Raw genomic sequence first — 22,045 nt, forward strand, 5'->3', positions numbered from 1 at the left:
AGAGAGAGAGAGAGAGAGAGAGAATCCCAAGCAGGCTCCACGCTGTCAGCACAGAGCCTGACATGGGGCTCGAACTCATGAACCATGAGATCATGACCTGAGCTGAAATCGGATACTTAACTCTGCTCCCCTGCACAGAATTTTTAAGAAACCAATTTCATCTTAATACAAATAAATATTTAAAGAGCAACTTCGGTTACTGCTAATCCTTTATACAATCGTCTAACAGATGAAAACAACTGCCACGAAGCACAAGATTCTCAGCACTGGCCACCGAAAACAAGGAAACGTCACGTTTGCCTCTGGGCACTGTCTGCTCCCCCACCCCCATCCCTCCCCCTCTCAGCTTTGCTATGCAAACACCGACACTTCAATGAACCCTCTTACAGGAGAACACTCTCTTCCTGGATGTTAGCAAGCTCCTGATAAAGTTTAAAAGAGGCACAGCCAAATCCCGGCCAGCCCTGTAGGAACCATGCATTTCAAAAGGCTTGGTCGTTTTCACGGGAGCGGTTCAGGTCACCGAAGGCCTTCGTGGATTCGTCTTCAGGCATAACCTAAAAACCACTGTTGTGACCACAGAATGGAGCCTCTGAAGGCCCCTTTTGTCTCAAACCACCTTGCGGGGAAAGAACCCAAAAGATGTAAAGAGATGTTTAAATGTAATGAAGAGGGGGAGAGACAGAGAAGAGAGAGGAAAAGATGGGAGTTAGGCTGTGGTAGAAAGAAACTGTCTTTAGTACCTGTGGAGGGAAGGTCAAGGGCAACAGAGGGAGTGTGTGTGTCTACACTACTCGCAGTCAGATAGTGCTGCAACTGTCTCTCAACTTAAATACTCGGTCAAGTCTTAAAATTCATTCCTGTGGCAAAGAGGGGCCATGAAAGGATTCTCTACCTTTCAACTCTGATTTTCTTGTCATTTTGCACCCACACTGGTTTTATAGGGTATCCTGTAAAGTTTGAAGAATTCGTGTACACACACACACACACACACACACACATTATTCAAGATGACTGAGATCTCGGTTGTGCTCCCTGCTTGGATTGAGAGCTGTGATAACTGTCATTACAAATACTCAGTGAAAAACTGAACCACGGCCTCCCTTCTTTTTGTTTCAAAGCCCTCCCTCTCTCTGCAGGCAAAAAGGAAATGATCTTCTACATCACTCTGGTCTCATCAGGTCGACCCATTTCACAGATGAGGCAACTCGGGAAGGACAGGCATATCCATGGGTGAGGCAGGATTTCAAGCCTCCTGTTTCTAAACCACCAGCCCACAGACAACCATCTTGACCAAAACCCTGGTATCTCCCTAAACACCCCGACACACTTCCGCCCCCTCCCCACCCCACACCAGACCACCATACAGGGTCTATTTCTTGGCTCCTTTCCAGGCTGGGACTCCAGAGCAATAATGGAGAATAATGGAGACCAATTAAGCAGGTCCATCAATGTCAGCAGCGTGCCGCTCCTCCTCAGTCCCAGCTAATTAAAAATCTCTGCCACTTGGAAGGGAGCACACTTATCAGGCCACCCAGATCCACCTTGTGCCAAGGAAAACAGAAAAGTCTAGGGTTTCCCAGACATCAGGCAGGGCCCATGAGCTAAGAGGTTGGGCAAGCACAAATTGAATGTGATGACAATCACTTTCATGCACTTGTATGGAATTTATGCGTATGGGAGGGCTCGTCCCCATGCCTTCTGCTCCTTAGACTGTAGTAACCTCTCCACGGAGAGAGGAGAAAATGTGAGAGCTACGAAGAGAGAAGACCTTAGCTGACTATCCACTATCCAGAACTATGCTTGCGTCTTTTATTATATTAATACTTTTGAAAATTTTTGAAATTTGAAGGTACAAAATCATAAAATCTTCATTTAACAAGAACTTTGTCTCTTATTTTCCATCCTCACTCTTCATTTATTTTTCTTATCTTGTTGCATTGGCTCAGTCCACTAGCACAATGGTGAACAGCAGTGGTGATATCTAGTATTCTTATTCTTTTTTTCTGATCTAATTGGGAATGCTTCTAAAGTTACCTTAGTAAGCATGGTATTGGCCATAGGATAGCTATTGCCTTTTCTCATGTTCTCAGATGTTTTCAGACATCATCCCAATGAGTAAGCTCCTTTGGCACAAGGCCTAAATCTAAGTCTTATACATCTTTCCATCCACTATAACACAGTGCTTGTCACACAGTAAATGCACATAAATGTTTGTTTATTGCTCATATCTTCCTAAACTCTACTACTCAGTAGATACTTTTCATTTGACACTTCCTGCTTCTCTGGTCCCAGCAAATGTGGTGGATGCTGCAGCAACATTTGGCTAGATGGTTTTAAGATGAGTGCTCTTCCTGTGTCTGTGTCTGTGTGTGTGCTCGTGCACGCGTGCGTGTGTGTGAGTGCATGTGTACATACTTAACTGTACAGAGATAATGGCTCACGTAGTAAGGCTCTGAGAGTTCATGAAGAAATCAAAGGAGTCTGGGGATTAAAAAGTGAATTCTGGAGGTGCCTGGATGGCTCAGCTGGTTAAGCATCCAACTCTTGATTTCAGCTCAGGTCACCACCTCATCGTTCATGAATTCGAGTCCCACATCAGGTTCTGGGCTGACAGTGCAAAACCTGCTTGAGATTCTCTCTCTCTTTCTCTCTCTGCCCCTGCCCACCCTCTTAAAATATTTTTAGTAAAGTGAATTCTGTCAGGGATTTGGGATTTGACTACCCTCTGAAAACTATTTGTCTTCTCCCTCCTCGTTCACCCCGTGTGAACGAGAATTTTTCGGAGATTAACTAGCCCCTCAATGGCTTACTGACTTTTTCCAGAAACAACAGGGCCTATTCCTTTGTGCAGAATGGCAACTCCAGAGGCAGGAGGGGGCTGCTCACACAGTTCAGTTGGAGTGATGCCACACACCTTCTGGCTTCTCAGCAAGAATGCAATTCCTGGGAATGTGGCCAAGCACAGGCCCCCATAGCTACACACGCAAATCCACCAGGAACTCCATTCAGTCCTGACAAGAAAAGACTGGTGGTGAGGAAGAGAGAAACAGAACTGCAGCCCACACTTCCTTCTTAGGCTCAGGGTCCTGCTCCCTCGGCCACTGACAGGGCCCTTAGCTGCCTGCCTGCATCATTTTCCCCACCTCTTAGCTCACTTGCCTGAGCTACACAGAGGAATGCGATGTCTGGGGATGAGATGACGGTCACCCCACCCCAACCCTTCTCAGCCATGTCTGAGCAAACTGCTGAAAAGAGGGAAAACTGAGCACTGCACATCCGGGGTAAAGTCAGAATAACTGCAGACGCTGACCCCCTCCTCAGCAGCAGGAAGCACAAAGGCAGGATCACACACGGGCGGTGGAGAGAAGATGCTGTTTTGCTTGAAGCAGAGGACCTGCGTTGAAGACTCAGCCCCGCCATCTACTTGCAATAGCATCGCAGACAACCTTTCCAACTCTAAGTAGCTCATTTGCAAAATGCAAACAGGCACTATGGCCTCAAATACTGTCGCAGTCTGGGCCAGGGGGATAAAGGACAGTTTGCTTAGTCTCTGAAATGCCCAAGGCCCCTGAAAGAAGTTTGCACAAAGTCTGGAGACAGAAATATCCCTGAATGGATGGCGTGAAGGACCAGGGCAAGCTGAGAAGACTGGGAATAAGCTGTTAGCTGGGCTCTGCCAGGGAGACCCACAAAGCCTTCCCTTACAGTGTGATTAAAATGGCTTTACCACTTAGCAGCCTCTCGGGATACAAGTAGCCCAATGCAGAACAAAGCAGAGATGAGACGGGCTGAACAAGACCTGGCTGGGCTGGGTCCCTTGGGGCCCATCTTCACCTCCTCCTGTCCGGCAGCGCCCCCTGACCCATCCATGCAGGGCCTCAGTCTGTTGAGTCTGTCTCCACTATGAACGGCAAAGGCAAATTCATCCACTCTGTGCATTCCCACTGCCGATGCTCCGGTCCGCATTTTTGTCCGAATTTTTCTTATACCCCTTGCATCACTCCCAGGCCCAAATGAAGATCCAGGATTCCACCAGGGCGGCTCCCTGAACAGCGGGTGGGGGCTTCACTCCTCTGCTCAAAGACCCGTCTCCACACCCAGACATCTCAGAAAGGCATGTGCCCCGAGCTGGGCTCATCTCCCACCCTGTCTCCCACCAGGCCTCACCCGTCAGCCACGGACCACCTACATTTACCCAAGGACACTACGCGCCTTTCGCCCCTGGGCTTGCGTGCTCTTTTCTGTATCCCGCATGAACAATGTTTTATTCTTCCAGTCATGGCCCACAGTGCTTTCACATAGGAAGTTTTCAGAGAGCAACACTGAGGCTAACCAACATGGATGACCCTTGAAAACAAACTCTGTGCGGAGTGAAGGAAGCCGGACATAGAAAGCCACATATTGATGCTTCCAGGCACATGAAATGTCCACAATGGGCAAACCCATCAGGACAGAAAGCAGATGAGGGATTGGGGGGGCGGTGGGAAGTAGCAACTGCTCTGTGGGCGCGGGGTCTTCTGTGTGGGCACGAAAACGCTCTGGAACTAGAGTGGTGACGGGGCATGACCTTCGTAATGTGCCCAATGACACTGAATTGTGTACTTTAAAATGGTAAGTGCTGTGCTCTGGGTATTTTGCTACACCGCACACACACACATGCACACGCATGCACACACACACACACACACAAAACTGAAGCTGAGAAGATATAAATAATTATCCCAAAGCCAAACAGCTAGTAAGTGATTATAAGAGTTGATTTTAAGAGCCTGGCGTTTCACTGCAATGTTAAGAGTCAGTACAGACTGGGGGCGCTTGGGCGGCTCAGTCGGTTGAGCATCTAACTTTTAATTTCAGCTCAGGCATGATGTCCTAGTTCATGAGTTTGAGGCCTGCAGTAGGCTCTGTGCCGATGGCATGGAGCCTGCTTGGGATTCTCTCTTTCCCTCCCCCACTCATTCTCTCTCTCTCTCTCTCTGTCTCTCTCTCTCTCTGCCTCTCAAAATAAATAAACAAATGTTTTTAAAAAATGGAGAGCTATCCTTCTCCATCTCTACAACCAGCCCAAGACCCATGCATTCTCCCTGATGCCTCCACTGAGTGATCCAGGCCTTGGTAGCCCTTGTTTCCAGAAATGCCCCCAGCGCACAGCCTGACACAAAATCAGCCATGCCCTGTGTTGTTGTCTGGTGGCCTCCTGAGCGCTGGTCTGCGTCTCTGCAGCTGGACTGCCAGCCCTCGGAGGCCAGGAACTGGTGTCCGAGCCTTGCCCTGGGGCTCACCACCTTCACTGGTGCGGTGGAAACTGAAAGGCATGCTGGTTGCTGGTTATATTTTTCACAGTTTTAACTTGCATTTTGGCTGAAAAGTTCCCACGTTCTTTGGCTCAGCAAAACATCACAGAGTCTCCTTTTGGCATGGATTCAATCTCAGGAAATGCCTTTTTGTCAGAACTACTAAGCTAACTGCTACCTATTGTTTTCTCATTGCTGGGGGAAAAAGTTAACATCACTTTATCAAGTCACCCATAAGAGAAAGTTTCATTTCTTTTCCTCATAGGCTGCATGAATAGTGTATGTTGCATTTTAATAGAGCAAGTCAATAAATAAAAACATGTGACATAATTGCATAACGTTAAACAAGTTTAAACATGGCAACTTAAAAACAAGTTTTATTACTTCACTTGAAAAAAATTGCTTTTGTTTTTAGTATATTTAGGAGCTAGCAAGGGAGACCGAGGCTGAAAGTCAAGGCTAGCACTGGGTCCACCACTTACTTATGACCTTGGCCAAATCCCTTAACTCCTCAGAGGCAGTTTTCTTATCCACAAAATGGGAATCAAAAGTTCCTTCCCATGAGCTACAGAGAAGTGATGGAAGATACCACTGAGACACCAACTGGGAAGAGCTTGGTAAAGGACAGAGTCTGGAATGTAGGGGCATCTGGAAAAATAGGTCTCTGAGTCCAGAGGGGAAGGAGGGAAGTGAATGCACCGTCCTCTGCACAGCTGATCGGCTGGTCTAGCAGGTGATCTGCCTCTGTGTACTATGTATGTGCAGACTCAGACATCTTATGTAACTGTATTACCTTGTCAAAACCAGGACCTGACAGCCAGTATGATGAGCTAGACTACAGATCTTAATCAGACGTCATCAGCATCTGCATAGGTTTACATCAGCATCATTTTTAGGTTTACAAATAACTCGGGGCACCTGGGTGGCTCAGTCAGTTAAGCATCAGACTTCGGCTCAGGTCATGGGTTCCAGCCCTGTGTTGGGCTCTGTGCTGACAGCTCAGAGCCTGGAGCCTGCTTCAGATTCTGTGTCTCCATGTCTCTCTGCCCCTCCCCTGCTCACACTCTGTCTCTCAAAAATGAATAAACATTTAAAACATAAATAAATAAATAAATAAATTTACAAAGAACTATAATGGAGCAGAGGGTAGAGAAAGCACTGATATAGAATTATTTGCAGGGAAGCCTGGGTGGGTCACTTGATTAAGCATCTGACTCTTGATTTTGGCTCAGGTCATGACCTCACGGTTTGTGAGTAAAGGCCCGCATTGGCCTCTGCACTGGCAGTGCCGAGCCTGCTTGGGATTCTCGCTCTGCCCCCTTTCCCCAGCTCTCTCCCTCTCTCTCTCAAAATAAATAAAAATAAATATTAAAAAAAAGAATTATCTGCAACAATGTAATGAAATCAATACACCATGATTTTGATAGACAGTTCATGAGGCTGCAAAGGTTGCTTTATTACAAACGATGTTTCTTTGTGATTGTGTCCATTGTGATGGGATGACATATACAGCATCTGACTCCAATTCGTACTCCAAGAGGTGAAGAGGCTTCACTGATCCTCGTACTATAAGAATAATGGAGAAAGGGTTGTTGTTGTTCTCTTTTCCAGAGGGGCAGCCAACACTCATTGCAGGCCTCATCCCAGTCCTTCTCTGTAGCCAGTGCTTCCCAGCCCTGATCCATGGAGGCAAAATCATTCAATTCACTCAGCCTTAAGGGCATCTCCAGGCGGAGTTTGGTGCCAGCCTCGAAATGCTCCAGGTCCACTGAGCAATGCCGCCATCTGGTGGTCACACAAAGAACTAAGACTATCAGCGACCATGGGTAGTTCAATTTGTGGGCTTGGGTTGTGGGGTCAACCTTTTCAATCCACTCCAGGAGGCTTTACTTATGGTACATTTGTACTGAATATTCTAATAAAGGATGTTTTATACTAAGACTACTGTGTGGTAGATTACATATGGCCACAAATTCTTTTGAAGCCCCTCCCATTAAGAGGTGTAGCTGTTTCCCTATCTCTCGAATCTGGGCTGAGTCAGTGACTTGCTTTGGAACAGAAGACACAGGAAGTGATGCTGCATAATTTCCAAGTCTTCATGTCAAGAGGCCTGAGTTTCCCTCCTCACCCTCTCAGAACACTGCTGCCTCTCGAACAAGCCCAGGCTAGACTCCTTGACGATGGGCCTCTAGGCGGAGAGAGGAAGAATGGACCGGCCGTGCCAGCCACTTCTGAGGCCCTAGAGAAGTGAGTGAGGCCATCCAAGACCAGGCAGTCACAGCCTGACCACTGCCAAATGCAGCGATGAGTGAGCCCAAGAAGACCTGCTAAAGCCAACCCAAACACTAGCCCGCAGAATCGTGAGTTCTTATAAGCCACTAAGTTCCGGGAGGCCTGTAACACAGCAGTAAATAACCAACGCACAGCCTCAAATTTAGGTTTTAAAGATCTGTATTCCAGGGGCGCCTGGTTGGCTCCGTCGGCAGAACATGCGACTCTTTCGGGATTGTTAAACTCGAGCCCCACACTGGGGGTGGGATTACTTTAAAATTAAATCTTTAAAAATTAAAAAAAAAATAAAATCTGTATTCTGGCCTATAAATATGAGGTTTAAATAATAAATAAATAAATAATACATTATTATTACTATTTAAAATTGGAGGGGCAGCATACATCAATATTTCCACATGGTGAATCTTGACTATTGCACACATTTTGAATCTTTCACTCCCTGATGTTCAGACCCTGCCACATTCCATCCTTCATTCATTCATCAAACACGAATTTAGCATGTAACAAGTGACAGCTGCTGGGGGGGGCGCTCTAAGGACTTGAGACTGAATGATATGATGCCTACTTCTGAGAGGTCCCAGCTACTGGAGACACATGTGCAAATACATCATAACCAAGAGTAGTATACGTTAGGTTAGAACAGAAGAATGACTACCTGTGTGTTGGGGCTGTGCCGGGGGTGGGGAGCACTATATTAGTCAAGACCCAATGAAGGAAAAAGAGAAAACAATCCACGTATTTAAAACAAAAAGAATTTAATTCAGGGAGTTAGCTATATAGGTGAGAAGGCAAACAAAAGACGGTGGGGAGAAGGAGGCAGTGGGCAGATCCCCGGAAGAAGGTCAGCTACCGCCAAAGACACCACCAGCCAAGGAGCAGGAAGGGCAGAAATACCCTGGCATTTCCCTTCCTCCCCCTGCAATCTCCCACAGTGCCTTGCATTGGTTGAACCCAGCAGAAGCCTAGGAGATGCAGGCATTAGCACCCTGGGAGGAAAGGATGACAGCAAACAGGATGAGTTAGAATCTGCCCTGGGGTGTCGTGGGCTGTTTCATGCCATCCATACAGTTCTCTGCCACAGCCTTCCCCCCTCCCCCAGAGCAGTCTCAAGGCCCCGTAGGGCCCCTTCTCAAAGGGGAATCTCAAACCTTTGAATAGGAGCATTAAGTTATGTGCAACAGTGGACACTTGCTTGTGAGTCTGGATCTCAGCCAGAGGAACCACTGCCCCACCCCCACCCCCACCCCCAAACAGTGAGGGGGCTGGGCTAAGGGGGCAATGGCTCCTCCGGTCTCACATTTAGACAAGGCTGGAAGAGCACCCAGAGCACCTCTTCAGCCCATGGAACATATGAGATCTGGGGGACACTGTGGCTTGATGATGGACGGTGGCTAAAGGCTTAGAGTAAAAATTCCAGCTCTGTTCTTGCTACACATGACTTGCAAGAAGTTGTTCTTTCTCATAGCTTTTGTCTCGTCAGTAAAATGGGGTAACTATTCCTCATCTGCAGGGTTGTTGTGAGGATGAAGTTAACCCCTTGAGCACCTGTTGGATGATCTATGACAGGGCCTTTCAGAGTGTGGTTCCTGGACCAAGAGCCTCAGCATCCCCTGAAAACCAGGTAGAATGGAAACTTCTGGGGCTTCACCCCATATTCACTGAGTCAGAAACTCTAGGGCGAGCCCAGAAATCTGTGTCTGAACAAGCCCTCTAGGGGTTCTGATGGCTGCTAAAGTTTGAAACCAATCATCTAGCTAGAACCCAGCAGACCCCCTCCATAAACAGGAGCTGTTATTGCTATTTTTACAGCCTTAAGGAATGAGTTTGAAAAAGGAACACTTTCACCTATCACCAGCTGCTCATTTTGGATGAACCAGAATCTAAGGACACCCAAGGCTTTAAGTTCCAACACCAACTGTCAGTGGTTTGGGGTTCACCCAGCCAGTCCACGGACTGGTCCTGCCGCCCGGATAACCTCAGAGCCAACCCCTTTCCAGGCTGCAGGTCAACTTCTACCTGCTCAAGATATGATTCCAGAGGAGTCTGAGAATATCTCAAATTGGGTAAAGGGGAAAGGACAGGGAGGCTTTCTGAGAGAGGGAGAAGGTACAAAAGAAAATGAAGAAATAAATATTCAGTCCTAAAAAAGTAGAAGTGAAAATCTCACGAAAAATCTCGGTCCAGAAATCTGGGGGGAGGTAAGAACATTGAAAGAAGAAGAAAACAATAGGTAGCCTAAGAGATTCATGATACCATGATACCCCACAAAAGTATAAAAAGGGTGATGTGATAGGGAAGCAAAAAGAAGCTGAAACAATATATAAGGAGCTAACATAAATAACGTCCCCTTCCTTTATCGCCCCTTTCCTGCTGACCCTGTGTTGGGAGGGTCTTAATCTTCCATAGGAAGCCCTGTGATGTTTGTTTTTGTAACAGGAACAGCAGCTGATCCCACCCCCACGAGAAGGTACATTTGTGGGTGCTCCGGTGGCTCTACTGCCACTAGGTGGGGGTATTTTGCCAAACTGGGTGGGAGACACTGTCCGAAAAATGTGACTCTGTTTTGAGATGTTCTGCAGTCACCATCTGGGCTCGTCCAGAGAAGCAAGGATGAGAAGGTGTTCAAGGCTGTGCTGCAACACTGACCCAAACAACGATGAGAGAGAAGGTGAGTGAAGGGATGCTGACACAGTCAGGGATGGGGTATGGGAGCTCTCGAGAAGCAGAACGAACGTCTCACCCTGGGCTCCTGCTGGCATGGGGAAAGGCAGGGAGGAGGCTCCTGTGCCCTGGCCATCTGCTCCTCTGGCCCACATGCTGGCCGCCGTGGTTCACCGCAAAACAAGCAAAGGACCAGGATGGACTCACTGCCTTTGCTAGAAATATAACCGAGCCCTCATATCCATGGATTCCTTTCTTTTCTCTTCTTGGCACAGGTGAATGGATCTTTAGATTTCTCCCCTAATTGCTACCTGTACATCTAAACTTATCTGATGGGAAACAAGGAACCGGCTCTTTAATTTTAAGGCTTGGTTCTCAAACAACCTTCACCAGGAGGGTGTGTTAAACACAACACTGCTAGCATCTACCTCCCCAGGGTTTCTGATTCAGTAAGTCTGGAGGAGTAAGGTCGGGAATTTGCATTCTCTCGAGTTCCCAGGTGATGCTGCTGCTGGTCTGGGACCACACTTGTCCTAAAGTAATAACTTTCCTCTGAGTCCTTTTACTTTATAGATCAAATCACCCTTATCTTCTTGTCACGCTGGTAGCCATCCCCGCCATCCCAATAATAAGCAACAGCTAAGTGCTGGTACAATTACAGCCTCCCAGAACATCCTCCTCCAAATTCTGAGTCTAGAACACTATTCTCAGAGGCCCCAAGGGAGGCACATCAGGACCACAGGAACCATGGGCATCCTGCAAGCCTACTGTGTGCTAGGCACCGTCCTAAAAGACTGACAGGTACTACTTCATTTAATCTGCCTCATACTTCTACGTGCATTTCCTTTTTGTGGGTGAGGTATCTGAGGCTCAGAGAGGTGAAGCAACTTGCCCAAAGTCACACAGTTAGCAAGCAGAGTAGCTGGATTTCAAACCCAGGAAATCCTACTTCTGTGTTCCTAATCATTCTGCCCTATTTCCTCCTAATGAAAAGGGCTTGGGGCTCATGCCAGGAATCATACTGACAAACCTCTCTGGTGAAGAGAAACTGATTTCTTCCAATAAGGAAAACCCAATAAACAGAAAACAGGGACAATGCAGGCACTGAATGTGAGTGAGTGAGTGTGTCTGTGTAAAATACAGGTCAGCAGGCTGTGGGAAGGTGGGAAGACAAGGTCTAGAGTCAAGCTGACCCAGTTAGTTCATGAATACGAGCCATTTAACCTCTCCGAGCCTTGGTTTAATACTCTGTAAAATCTGTCTTCTTTTTCCCCGCTGGAGGTTGAGAGAATTGAGATCATATAAGTGAAAGTTTCTATTTATCTCATAAGCCTTCTAAAAAAGATTTGCTAAGATACACACAACAGAAAATTTACCATTTTACTATAAACCTGCCAGAAATACTTTTTGAAAATACAGTCTGTCTTAGCTCCGCAAAAAAGGTAGCGATTAAACCAGGAGGTTCTTGGAATGTTCTCAGGCCTGAGCTGTTGTGAGAGTGACAGCTTGCAAGGTGGTGTTCAGCACCCGACGTGACAAGGCGTGTGCCCATCTAATGCATCTTTCCAGGAGCCAAGCTCACCAAAAAGCTGATCTTCCACAGCAGGAGGGGAAGTAAGGACTGGGGCTGAAGAAGACGGAAAGGAATCTTTTCGTGTTTCTGGCATCAGCCCTGTACTAAAGAACCAGAAGTGTCTCTGCTCTCTGCTTGGAGGCTTTAAAACATTAACAGATATTCCCAGCTGCTATCCAGATGCTTTTAAAATAGAAAATGCTAAGAGTTATTAAAGTATAGGTACTGGGCCAGCTGTGCTTGAGAGTTGAGCAGTATTACTTGAATTTGTATGTAAAGTTTGGGTTCCTTTTTCTTTTAATAGGTCTATCATAAAAGAAAGAAATCACCTTATGACAAAATAGAACTTCTGTACAAGCAAGTTTGTGGGTAAAGAAAAAATGGGGGGGGGAAGTATTGTGGGTGAAATTAAAAAAAAAAAATGTTTAGCAGATCGTCTTCCCTTTAACAGCCCCAGAAAAAGTCCCAGTGAACACATTGCAAGTGAGCTGGCCCAAGCCCCACCCTCCAGACCAAGGTCCAGGAGTCCGTGTAGCTAAGGTTCTAGAAATTTCAGAGGCTCAAACAGTAACACTGTCCAAGTCCTCTGTCTTCTTGTCTCTGGACATGCCTGGGAGATTTGCACAGGAGGGACTTGAGGAAAGACGTCCAGGCTGCAAGCTAAGGACAGAATGGCTCAGGAAACTAATGAAAGGTAAAGGATTTACCTCTCCTTGGACCTCCACTGGGGACATGGCGGTGCAGAAGGCAAGGATAAAGAATGTGCTGGTGGGGACAGGAGACACCAGAGAAACAAGATGAACTGAAAATGCTGGAGAACCACTGAGGGATGCACAACCTAGCCAGAGATGACAGCTGCCATGAAGGTCAGGAAGTTAAGGAGAGGCCATATGAATACCACAGAATCAAATGAAAAGATAAATGCAGACTGTACAGTAGAAAAAGACCTAAACCCCAGATAATGAGAGAGAGCCACGTCACCCTGGACAGAACCTCTAGCATGGGGAATTGCTAAAGAAGTTTCTCCCACACTGGACCTAGATGGCTCCGGCATCCTTTCTCCAAACTCAAAGGAGCTAATGTGGATGTGCTGTGCATCTGTTGAACCCAGCCCTTGGAGCAAATTATGTTTTCACACAAATAATGATGTTATATTTGCTGATGTCCTCCTGAGCACGGAGATAAATGAAGGTAAGAAAAACCCAGGTCACCTTAGCCCAGGAAGGGGTCCCCAGTGCATTCCCAATGGAGACCAAGGTGGCCACAAATCACCCCCGCCACACACACACACTTCCTACCAAGCCTCACAAGTGAGGATGTGGTAGAATACACAGAAGGGAATGTGGGCTCCATATCTCTGGCAGATCGTCTTCTGCCAAAAGCCAGCTCCCCACACTGGGCTCCCACTACCTCTCCTGTGGCCCCCCTCTCTAGCTGGACCGTGGCCAACTTTCTCTTTCCAGATCCCCCACCCATCCACCCATGAAACACTCACATTCACCTGGTACTAACTCAGGGGCCCAGGGCTGCCCAGCCCATTTAGTGTGACTCATTTGGAAACACCCAACCTCAGAAAAAAAAAAAATTAGTTTTCTCTCTAATACTCAAGCCTGGTAACCTACACTATGTGATTCCATCAGAAACAAAAGCATCCTAACTTTCCAAGGTCAACATTCCTCCACCCCAAACCACAGCCAAGGCCATGAAACACACACCAAAACAAAAGACTTACAAAATCCTAAACTGCCTTCTTTCCAAAACTCTGGGGCCTGTGGCCCTGGGGCCTCCGACCAGACTTCCTTCCTTGGCCCAGCTTTGACCATGAACCTGTCTCAACTCAGCAGTTGGCCGGAAATGCCAAGCCGCCTTAGCACCCAAGTTCCCAGACAAGTCTGCATTGCTGAGGATCAGGGGAGGCCAGAGCAGGTCTGGGCACGGGGGCAGGGACGAGAGGAAGGCTGCACGGCTAGGGCTGAGGACACCAGGACCCGAGGGCACTGGGTGAGGTTTTTTTCACTGCTGTGTGGGGAGTATCTGGGAATCCTCACACCCCAGGAGCCAAGAGGCTTGACCTACATGAGCTCAGTTCAGTGATTCTTCACTCATCGTCACAACAAAACTGCTGGTGTAGATTATTTTACATCTTACAGATCAAAGTTTTGCAGATCAAAGTTGCCCAAAGCCACATGCCCAGGAAGTCGCCCAGCTTGGAATCAAACTGATAACCGATGCTCTTTCAGGCTCTACTCTGCTCCCCTCCCGATCAGTCCTCACTTAAAGTTCTATCGGGAAGGTTCCTGAAATTTCTTCCCTGTGTTCCTTTTTCCTTTTGCCTACACACAAGCACTTGTTTCTCGTGTAAAATTCTCTGAGATGTCAGGAGATCAGGCAGCTCGACAAAACAATCGTATTGTCCTGAGAGAAGACTGTGGATGAGGGTAGCTTCACGAAGACAGATTCTGTCTGTTTTGTTCACTGCTGGATGCCCAGTGTCTGGGACAGTGCCGGGCATGTGCTGACACAGGTCAGGCATCCAGTAAATGTCTGCTGACCAAACACCCTTCCAGACTGCAGACTCTTGTAATGTTTTCATGGTTTCCTACTCAAACCCCTTCCTAAAGAACAAGGGCAGGGTCAAGAACAAGGGCAGGGTCCCAAGAGCCCTCAGCTGGATGAAAGCAGCCACAGGGACACAGAGTAGCTCAGACATGTACAGATTCACCCTCGGTCCTCAGGAGACCAGGCTACGCTCAAAAAGAAAGACTTGTGTCTGACTTACCCTGTCCAGCAGTTACCTCCTGGAAGGACACTGACAAGTCCCCACACCCCCTTTCAGTTACGGCTCAGCTTCCTGGAGGGTTCTGAGCAGCCGTGGAGTATCTCAAACACTTCCCGCTAATTCTGCAGCAGAATGGGCCCCTCCGTGTCAGCGCCGCTGTCCCCATCACCATCTCCTGTGTCCCACTGAGGAATGACAGGCTCTCACAAAGCTCTTCAGCTTTAAATACTTTAAAACCTGAATACAATAATTTTAATTATTTTTATTGTGAAATTAAAAATGTACAATAAAGTATGTAAGCGGCACTAATCTTATTAACATACACATATACCCATCTAACCATCAATACATAGATCAAGGTACATGGAATATTTCCAGTACCTTAAAAGGTTCTCTCATGTACCTTCCTCCCCGATCTATATACACTTCCCAACAAGGTAGCCACTTTCCTAACTTATTAATTATTATTATTATTATTATTATTACTTTAGAGAGAGAGCTCGAGCAGGGGAGAGGGAGAGAGAAAGAATCTTAAGCAGACTCCACAATCAGCACAGAGCCTGATCCAGGGCTTGATCTCATACTATGGGATTGTGACGTGAGCCAAAATCAAGGGTTGGACACACTCAACCGACTGAGCCACCCAGGCACCCCAACCACTGTCCTAACTTCTAATATCAAGTATTAGTTTTGCCTGATTTTGAACTTAGTATCACTGGAACGGTATTGCACACACTATTTTGTGTCTGGGTTCTTTCACTCAACTGATCCCTGCGGTTCATTCATATTGAGTGTGTGCTTGTTCTTTTAAATATCTGAGTGCTATTCTGTTGTATAAATATACAATTTCTTTATCCATTTGCTAACTGATGGAAACAACCAAGCTGCTTCCAGTTTGGAACTATCATGAATAAGACTGCCATGAACATTCTTACAAGGGCTTTTGTGGATATGTTTACTCAATGCTTGTGACACATAACTAGCAGTAGACTAGCACGGTCATAGGGCAGACATATATTTAACTTTAATAGATATGGCTTGTGTCCCAAAGTGGTGAGTACCATTTTGCCTTTCTGTGAGCAGTGTACCAGATTTCCAGTTGGATGGACAAGCATTTCACTCCTTTTTATAGCCAAATAATACTCCAGCATATCGACAGGCTACACTGTTCATCGATTCATCAGCTGATGTGCATTCGAGTTGTTTCCACGTTTGGTTATAATGAACAAGGCTGCAATGAACATTCATGTACGAGTATTTGTGTGGACATACGTTTTCCTTCATCTCAGGACACACCTTGGAGTGGAACTGCTAGACTATATGGCAATTCTATGCGTTACCTTTTGAGGAACTGCCAGACTGTTTCCCAAAGTGGCTGTACCATTTTACAATCTCACCTGCAGTGAATGATGGCTCCAATTTCGCCACATCCTAGCCAACACTCGGTACTGTCAGTCTTTTTAAACTTTATTCATTCTGGGTGTGCCTGGGTGGCTCAGTCGGTTAAGCATCCAGTTTTGGCTCAGGTCATGATCTCATGGTTCGTGGGTTTGAGCCCCGCGTTGGGCTCTGTGCTGACTGCCAGCTCAGAGCCTGGAGCCTGTTTCAGATTCTGTGTCTCCCTCTCTCTCTGACCCTCCCCTGTTCACGCTGCCTTTCTCTCTCTCAGAAATAAAACATTTTTTTAAAATTTAAATTTTATTCATTCTGGTGGGTGTGTGGTAGTATCTCACATATGGTTGTAATCTGCATCTTCCTAATGAGTAATAATATTATGCACCTTTCCTATCCTACATTCTCCACCTCCATATTCTTATATCCCCCACACACAGATGTTGATACACAGAATCACTAGACAGGAACACCTGCTTGGTTTTAATTCCTACAGGTTCTATTATAAAACTTTGTTTCATTAATCAATAATCAAATTATGTTAAAATATTAAATAGGCTTTTCCAAAACCTCCCTTAGGAAATTCAGTTACCCACCCACCCAAAGAAATGCTCCAGCACTGCTTCCTTCCCCAAGAACAACAGCTGTTGTTAGAAACTGGAAAGGGGCAAATAAGTGGGAGTGGGAGTAATCAGGGAAGGCTTCCTGTGGAGATGAGCTCACCGAGGACTGGGGGAGCAGGTTAAGCAGATAAATGGGAGTACCACTGACACAAGGGGCACTTTGTGAAGGAAAGCAGAAAGATTCTGGGAATTCTGGGGCTGGGAAGGAGACTTGCTTTGGCAGAAATATTGCAGTGTTATTTGTATGCCAGATAAAGTTGAAGGGATTTATTAATGCGAGATCTATAAAGAGCTTTTCTTTCCTTTTTCTTTTTAATGTTTATTTATTTTTGAGAGACAGAGAGAGAGCATGCACACACATGAGTTGAGGAGGTGCAGGTGGTGGGGGAACAGAGAATCCGAAGCAGGCTCTGTGCCGACAGCAAAGAGCCCGATGCAGGGCTCGAACTCACAAACCGCGAGATCATGACCTGAGTTGAAGTCAGACGCTTAACCGACTGAGCCACCCAGGCGCCCCAAGATCTATAAAGAGCCTTTCATGTCACAGATGCAGTGAAGGTTTTGGGATGGGAATCGATGGTCATTTTTCTGGGGAAGATGCTAAACTAAACACACAAACAAACAAGGGGACAGGTGAGAGGTGGGGTGTTATCATGTGGTCCACAGGGTCACACACAAAACCCACACAGACCTGAAGGGACCATCAGCCAATGCCCCGGCCAGATAAGGAGACTGGCCCAAGACAGATCGCCCAGTTGGCTGATGGTCACTTCTGAAAGCTTTCATTCATCCACTCAGTCCCACCAGGCCAGCCTCTCCTTGTCTCAAAGGAGGATGACCAGATAGAACAGAGAGAGGTCTTCGTGGTTCCTACAGATCACGTGACCCCATTCTAGACCACCGCAAAGGCCTCCCTCTGCCCTCGGACAACCACAAAGGCTGGCAAGCCCCGCCCCTATCTCAGCCTCACTACTCTCTCCATCCCCCCAGTCCCGGATCTGTACTCTGGCCACCTTAGCATTACTTCCAGTCCAGGGATTTTCCCCACGTGCTTTTCCAACTGCCTGGAAAGCTTCTCCCATCCCTTTCAAATCTCAGCTTATGTCACTTTTTCAGGGAAATCTTCCCTTACATACCACTTCTTTTCTGAGTTCAGATCCATTTCCTGTATCACATGCTCTCTTGGAACCCCGCTATTTTCCTCTTTAACACTTACCTCTTTTGCAATTACACTACCTTGTCTTGGTGTTTGTTGATTAATGTCTGCACTGGAGAAAAGGTCACATCTGTCTCTGCTCATTACTATATCCCAGTGTCTTGCACAGTGCCTGGCACACGGATGAGTGAGTGAACTAATGAATGACCACAGAGAGTGATTAGCAAGATCTGGTCCTATAGCCCCTGGTAAGACAGCCCAATGACCCAGCAATTCTACTCCCAAGTGTATACCTGGCAGAAATGCGCATATATGTTCTCCAGAAGACATGTACAAAAATGTTCACAACAGAATTATTTGTAATAACCAGAAACTAGAACAACACAAATATCCATGAACAGCAAAACAGAGAAGCAGATCGTGGTATGTTCATTTCCTAGAATACTATACAGCAGTGAAAACTGACAAAGTGCCATTACTTGCAACAATGTGGATGAACTGCACAAACCTAACACGGGGCAAAAGGCAGTTAGACACAAAAGAGAATATAATGTGTAATTCTAATTATGCCAGATTCAAAATCAGGCAAACTAAACTATGGTCAGAATGGTCAAAGCTATCATGACTTTTGGAGGGGAAGTAATGACTAGAAAGGGACAAAGAAGGCCCTAGAGTTTTGGTGATGTCCTGTTTCTTGACCTGGGTGCAGAGTTTTAGGGACAAGTTCACTATATGAAAATTCACCAAATGTTCCCTTACTGTTTCTGTAGGTATGTTATACTTCAGCAAAAAGCTTACTGAAAAAAAGGAAAGACAATTCCTTCACTAGAAGGTGCAGGATCTCGGGGCGCCTGGGTGAGTCAGTCATCTGAGCGTCAGACTCTTGATTTCAGCTCAGGTCATGATCTCACGGTTTGTGGGATCGAGCCCCATGTGGAGCTGTGTGCTGGCAGCATGGAATCTGCTTGGGATTCTCTCTCTCTCTCTCTCTCTCTCTCTCTCTCTCTCAGCCCATCCCCCATTTTTGTGTGCATGTGTTTTCTCTTTCTCTCTCAAAATAAATACATAAACATTAAAGAAGGAGAAGGAGAAGAATGTGCTGGATGTCAACAGGCCAAGAGGGTGTTTTAGGGGGTTAGGAGCACAGCCCCCAATGCGGCTGGTGCAGCTCTGTGTGCCCAGAATACACAGGCATTTGCAACTACCATGTCCCTCTCTGTTTCTTGCTCTCCCAAGAAACACAAAATAGAAACAGGATTATTGTTGAATGAGCTAATCCAAAAATGAATGAAATGTAACGCAAAAAGTAGAACAAAACACTTTGTTCCATAGAGCTCTAAAAGTGTTGACAAACACATCGTGTGTGTGTGTGTGTGTGTGTGTGTGTGTGTGTGTGTGTGTTCGGGAAGAGAACGAGTAATGGAATTCAGGGCAAACCGAGTATACTTCAGGCAAACAGCATTGCAGAGAAGTAAGCGCATGCCTGAGAATGTAATTTGGGAAAGTGGACTGGATCTCTTCAATTGTTGTAAAAACTGCTTTATGATTTTCTTGGTTTAAGCAACTTCTTCCCAAGCCCTCTGGTTGCAAAGAAGTTGTGACTTTGTAATTCTAAATGCATGTTACTTAGTATTTGCTGCCAAATGATTGAGTTTCACCCTCTCTGGGGCTGAAAGTGTGAACGTTTTGTGCAAATGCATTTCTGCTCTGCGAGGCAGACCAGCTGGCACAGAGAAGGTCCCGGTTTGCCCACTGCCCAGCTAATCAGCTGTCAGGACAAAGGGTGGGGAATAGTGTTTCTTCATAGCTGTGATATTATGATTTATAATACATGTATACTTGGTCTTAACGAAGTTTCTAGTGCAGGGCTCCTAAACCCTTGGAATTTCCTGTAGTGAGAGTAATTAAAGTGTCTTTTGTTATATTAATAAGTTGGCTTTCGGTGAACACCTAAGGATAGGGGCTGGTAGCTAGAACGTCCAATAATGTGGGCTGGGACCCAATGGCCAATGATTTAATCAATTGTGCCTATGTAATGAAGCCTTCAGAAAAATCCAAAAAGACAGGGCTTACTGGCTTCTAGGCTGGTGAGCACGTGGAGATTCATTCAGGTAAAGTGGTGCACTTGAAGAGGGTATGGGAGCTCCTCACCCCTTCCCTATACCTTGGTCTAGTGTCTCTTCCATCTGCTTGTTTCTGAGTTATATCCTTTTATAATAAACCAGTAATCTGGGGTGCCTGGATGGCTCAGTTGGTTAAGCAACTGACTCTTGATTTCAGCTCAGGTCATGATCTCACAGTCGTGGGATCAAGTCCCGCATCGGGCTCTGCACTGTATGTGGAGACTGCTTAAGATTCTCTCTCCCTCTCCCTCTGCCCCTCCCCATTTATGTGTGCGTGCACACATGCACTCTCTCTCAAAATAAACAAACAAATAAATCAGTAATCTAATAAGTAAAGTATTTTCCAGAATTCTGTGAGCCACTTTAGCAAATTAACTGAATCCAGGGAGTGGGTCACAAGAACCTCTGATCTATGACCAGATCATGATCTATGACCAGTGGACTGGTCAGAAGTACAGATAACAACCTGGGTTTGCAACTCACATTTGAAGTGGGGACGAGGGGGTCAGTCTTGTGCCTCAGTCTGTGGGATCTGACAACATCTGACCGTGGGATCCCCAGTCTGTGGGACCTCACATTATCTCCAAGTAGATGTGTCAGAATTGAGTTGAATTACAGGACATTCGGCTGGTGCTAGAAAACCACACACCCATTGTGCAGAACCTTGAACAGTCTAAGCTTGTAATTAAATTCCTAAGCCTTTCACTCTTTAGACTGAATGTTCAAGTCACGAAACTAGGAATCCTGGGCAAAGATCCCAAACTCCAGCTAACATGCGTATTAACTGGCAGCTCTGCTTACACACCTCTTCTATATGGGGCAGGGTCCTGGGTTCTATGGGTGGCAGCATTTTAACTAGAAGGCATAGACTCTAGAGGTGATGGCCAATGGGTGGGGCAGACACATACTCTCTTAACCTGGGTGGTTATTTTTATCAAAATAAAGCATACACCTTCAACCCAGCAATCCTACTTACAGAAACTGGATCCAGTGGATTCATACATACTGATGTCATTTGGGAGCCTGTGGTTTTCTTTTTAACACATGCAAAGATGCACATGTAAGGGTGCCGCTGCAGGACTGTCAGTAATAGTGACAAAGAAACAACCTAGATTAAATGGGACCGTGCAAATAAATTACAGTAATTTATACTGTAATCAAATACTACTATTCGATCAAGACAAAGGGGGGTTTGTATATGCTCATAGGCAACAATGTCTTCAGGGTCAACAGTGTTACAACGAAGTTAAAGGTGGTGGCTAACTACGGTACATATGTTCCTTCCTGCATGAAAAAGATATACTTGCAGATACATGTTTATATACGTGGAGAATATCTCTGGAAAGTGACCCAAGAAACTGAAGAGGGGAAATAAGAGAAGTGTGGTACATCTGAGGAAGAAGGGAGGTTTACAATTAGCGGCACCTCCACACCATTGGTGTTTCTATCATGCGCAAGCATTTTTTTTTTTTTTCAAATAATAAATATCACTTCATTTTATTCACTGGAAAAATACACATCTAGAACACGGAAACTTCAGTTGTCCCCAGTCTGCTATGAGCCAAATAACAGCATAGATGGTGAGGAAGTATCAAAATAAAGGCTTGAGCCCATCCAATTATTTGGATTATCTTGGGATGCCTCCCAGAGCTGGTCAGCTCTGAGCCAGGGTTGCAGGTTATGACACAATTAGACCATCCTCCCCCCCTTGCCCAAGAACAAGCAATAATAGATCCATGAACTGTTTTGTATCTTTGGTCACCTGTGACAGAGCCCAACCCACGTTTCCTCCTGGCCTCAGGTATCTTGATGTTATTATTATATTCATTAAAGTTACATTTCTCTAGGGACTAGTTAAGGACACACCTTTAAAGCTAGATGTGCTCTGGTAAAAATCCAGGCTTTGTCATTTGTTCACCGTATGTCATGAGGCAGGTGGCCCTCTGTCCATAACACTTCCTCATAGGGCCCACTGTGAAGGTCAAATGAGCTCCTGTAAGCAAATGTGCCTAGCCCAGTGCCCTGAAAACTGACATAAAGTTAGAGCTCAGTGAATGGTAGGGAGTGGTCATCAACCCATTTGTCCACTTTGCTTCATCAACTTTGCTTCACTGAACCAGTTGCTCCTGAGGACAGCGATGGTGAACAC

The 22,045-nt window shown here is 46.1% G+C and overlaps 1 protein-coding gene across 1 annotated transcript in view; it reads right to left on the reverse strand.

Moving 5' to 3' along the window:
- RBM20 (RNA binding motif protein 20) overlaps positions 1–22,045 on the reverse strand; it is a 193,188-nt gene that overhangs the window by 89,261 nt on the left and 81,882 nt on the right. The window lies entirely within an intron of this gene.

This window comes from Crocuta crocuta, unplaced genomic scaffold (assembly GCF_008692635.1).
Source record: "Crocuta crocuta isolate KB4526 unplaced genomic scaffold, BGI_CrCroc_1.0 scaffold328, whole genome shotgun sequence".
NCBI lineage: Eukaryota > Metazoa > Chordata > Mammalia > Carnivora > Hyaenidae > Crocuta > Crocuta crocuta.